Here is a 4,491-nt window from a genome sequence, read left to right as displayed (position 1 = left end):
AATCATGACCTTACAAACAGGGGCTAACAGATGGAAGTCTTTTCCCAGAGACAGAGGCTTTATAATTGCTATGCAGGATCAGGTTTTCGCTACCAATGCCTATAGAAGACATATCATCAGAGATCTGAGTATAAGTGATGAATGCAGCTTTGTAACGCTACAGTAGAAAGTATTCAGCACATAGTTTCAGGCTGATCAATATTGGCACTGAAAGAGTATTCGAGGCAACATAATAATGTTGCAAAAATAGTGCACCTGAAATTGCAGCATGAATTTGACTTCTTTGAAGAAATGCCCCCATACTATTCTTACTCTCCTCCTGCATTTATTGAGAGAAACCAGATTAAGATCTATTGGGATTTCAAATGATCACTGACAGGCAAGTCATTCATAACAAGCCTGATATCCTAATGTTGAACATGAATCAAAAAGAAGCCTTGATAATTGATGTAGCCACACCAGCAGTTGAAAATTGTCAAAGAACAAGAGGTGAGAGATTGAGGAAGTATCAAGAGCTAGCATTTGAGCTCAATAATCGCAATCATAATATCTGTGAATGGTCCGATTCTCAATTCAACAGTGGAGAGCTGTAAGGTTATTGATGTCTCAGAAACTCTGGTAGGGAAAATGCAGAAGTCTGTTCTGCTTGATACAGCTCGCATAGTATGCCAAACACTCAGACATACTTGGTAAAATACTTTATCAATAATAGAAAATAATGACAAGAGGTTGCATAAATTTAGCCCCTCTTTGCATAAGCTATCTGCAACTGCGTGAAAAAGATAATATATAATAATAATATAATATAATAATAATAATAATATAATAATAATTATAATAATAATAATAATAATAATGATAATAAATCAAGGAAACAGAAACACAAAGTATGAATGGAGTTAACAAACAATGAAAGAATTAGGCCTCTTTCACACGATAGGAACATGCATCTTGAACACTGAACAGTGTTCATGTTTTTTTGTCGAAGTACATTGAGTCCAATCCTGTCTTTCACATGGTGATCCCGAGCCAGGAACCTCCTTTTGTCACGTCTTCCCCCCTTGAGGCAATCAGACAAATCGCCACTTTCACATGGTGATTCTCTCTCCAGTCATCACTTCACAAAATCTATCTTTCTTGAAAATGAAGATAGAAAGATTCTGATTTCGGATTTGGATTCAGCGACCTCAAATTCTACAAAACTCAAGTCCCGTTTTCGAAAATATCCGAAAACAAGGAAGTTATGGCTGGTGGCTGGTTTTGATAAAGCTTTCTATTATCATAATTAAAATTATATGGTAAAAACGAAAAGGTACTGTACTATAGAGTATGTATGTACTGTAGCTATTATAATACAACTAACACTGTATTTGTGTAGGAAACCTGATGGAATATTTATCTTGATTTCTGAAAAATACCCAAAAATAAGGGAGTATAACTTTGAAAAGCCAACGTTTTCCTGCCGATTGACAAAACAGATTAAAAATTATTCTAAGACATATTATGTCTTGAACTAAGAACGTGTAACAGATATCAAGATCACTATTCAAGCAATCAAGCTGTTCATAAATTTAATTGTCTCCTCATGGCAGTGGGTTTGCGCCCAATGTTCCCACTTAAACATTTCTGTGATAATCATTAAATTATGATAGAACACATTATCCTATTGATCTTCTTAATCCAGTTACATGCACATCAATTTCTGTAAAATTGATTTCACCGTTCTATGAACTCTACCAGTTCAGCACAACTTGTTTAATATTGATACCTCCCTCTTGTTCGCTACCTTTCAGCCTGCCGCTCTGCTCTGCTCCCCACGCCACACATCAACCAAATGAGTGGTTGACCCACCCGCCACCAGGGTGCACCTCAGTCGCCGCCACCCGTTCCTGCGTTTCTATTGGTTCAGCACCGCAGGTGAACTCGCGGACTATGAATAAAAAGGGGCTACTCAGCTACCCTTGATAGCATTTGCTCACTAGCAGCCTTCCACTGAAGAGCCAGAAGAGACCACCAGCCGAGACCACTACCAGAGACCACTACCAGCCGAGATCACTACCGAGACCAGGAGCAGAGCAGCGAGCAGGCCAATGAGGGAACCACGGCGAGACTAACTGCAACCTGAGGTGTCTTCCTTGTCTACTACTCAGCCAATGCCTAGAAGGAACCGAGCCGGCCGCCGAATCCAGAAGAGGAGGGCCCTACGTCGCCTCCGCCAGGTGGAGGAGAGGCTGAGGCTGTACACCGCCGCGCCAGCTGCGCCCCAAGACCTAGCGCCCCAGCCTAACAACTGGCGCGCGGTTCTGGATGCGCGGGTTGGGTGCCGAACCGACATCGGAGTGTGTGCGGTGGAAGCCTACGACCCTGCCTGCCCGGGGTTTGACCAAAGGCCCCTTCTAAATGAGGAAGTGGTCAAGGAGGTCCTCCCGGCAGAGACTCGGCATGACCTCTGGCTAGTAGATCACCCAGTCAGCCTTCTCCGTAGCCCGGGTAAACCAGAGTGGAGACTGCGAACCATTGACTTGAGCCCCTGCCGGCCTGCTCTCGCACCAGACGGACCTGCCCGGGACCCTCGCGCGGCATGGTATTGTTCCAGTCGACGACTACTAAACATCTAGCCTGCCTTGGTCCCTTTTAGGGCCACCAGCAACAATCTTGGTCCCTTTTCAGGGCCACCAGCAACAAACTTGGCCCTTTTCTGGGCCACCAAAAGTCATTTCTTCAGACAGTGGTAACAAACCCCTCTCTCGACCCGACTGACTAGCCCAATTGATGAACGAGCCACATCTTCCGCCATATCAATTATTGGCGCCTGCCAACGTGGGGCCACTCACTGTATGGAGATACAGTAACCCGTTACCACTGTCAAAACTTTTTTTCAAACAAAATGTCAACCTAAATTTTCAACTAAATTATGTCTTAATTTTTCATCTAAATGTATGTCTTAATTTTTCACACAAAAAAATTCAAACTTATTTTCTTTCAACAAAATGTGTCTCTGAATGTTTCAATTCAGAATACCTGTCTGGGAACAGGCAATTCCCAGTGGCGCCCATAACACCTGAACATGGTAGCGACTAGAACCGGAGCCGGAACCGGAGATTTGATGCAGTCAACCAGCCAGCACACCAAGTCTACATTCGCCGGCTGGCCTGCACATACCACTGGTCAAACCGACAGCAGCACGACGCAGCCGCCCGCTTCCACCAGCGAAACCGGGGCAATGCAGCCACCCGCCTTCACCAGCGAGCCCGCTCGACCAACCACCCTGCAACCCAGCGCGCTGACCGTCAACCTGCCTGCTCCACCATCTACCTCTAGTCACACCACTACTGCAACCAGCAACATGGCCAACTTACCGGCTCCAGCCATCTGCTACACCGGCCACCTCAGCCAGCTGACCAGCATAGCGACCCTGCTACCGTTCTTCCGCGGCAAGCTCCATGAAGACCCCATCACCTTCATGCGACAGTGCACCGAGCTGCTACAGATCATCACATTCCCAGCTATACCTGGGTCATGCTTCTAAAAGCGCAACTACAAGACAATGCCTGCTTGGTGGAGACTACGGAGAATTCGTCACCACCTGGGAACAGTTCCGTGACCGACTTCAGGCCCATTTCTCGGGAGCCCATAAAATCGCAGCCACTCACACGGAATTTTATGGCACCACCCACAACCGAACCAGCCAGTGGAGCGATTCATCCGTCAGAAGCTCCAACTACAGCAGCGCTTAGGAACCAACCTGGCTGAAGACGAGGTGATCACCCTGCTCATCAGTCAGCTGGTTCCGAGCTTTGCACCCTAGTTCGAGCTGCTCGTCCCACAAACTATGAAGAGCTGATCATGATTGCCAACGACCTGGAAACCGACCTCAACAGTCGACCAAAATATAAGCAGCCTCAACCTACGGCACCCGCAGGGCCACCCCATCAAGAGCTGCCGCCGAGGTTCAACTACAACCAGCTTCCTCAGTGTCATTACTGCCTGGCCAAGCATTTTCATTGCGACTGCCCAGAACTCGCGAAGAAACGGCAGGGAAACGGCGATACTGGAGAGACTCGGACTCCACCCCTCCAGCACGGAAAGTAGGAGTCCACTACACTAACGATGAGGTGCAAGACCCGCAGCGCCAGCCTCGCAGGTCACCACCCCAACTACAAGCGATAACCGTCACCGAACCGGCCGGCCAGTCATTCCTTGGTCACGCCACCGTGGATCCTGCCAGCATCACCAAGCCTCCTTCCAGCGTCACCGAAGACCCTCGCTCTTCTCGGCTGACGGAGACTCTCCACGGTACCTAGCAGCCGCACCTCCACGGGCTATCAGGATGACCCAGTACCAGTAGTCACCTGGGTCACCGGCTCACAACAGCAACCGCGTCCAGCACACCCTTGTGCGTCAACCACCCAGCCGTCACTCATGACCGTCTCACTCAATCGCCTACCCGTCACGCCACCGTAGACCCTGCTAGCGTCGCTTTTCAATGTC

The sequence above is a fragment of the Nilaparvata lugens genome, chromosome 4, assembly GCF_014356525.2.
Source record: "Nilaparvata lugens isolate BPH chromosome 4, ASM1435652v1, whole genome shotgun sequence".
Lineage (NCBI taxonomy): Eukaryota > Metazoa > Arthropoda > Insecta > Hemiptera > Delphacidae > Nilaparvata > Nilaparvata lugens.
Note: the sequence above shows the minus strand (reverse complement) of the source record.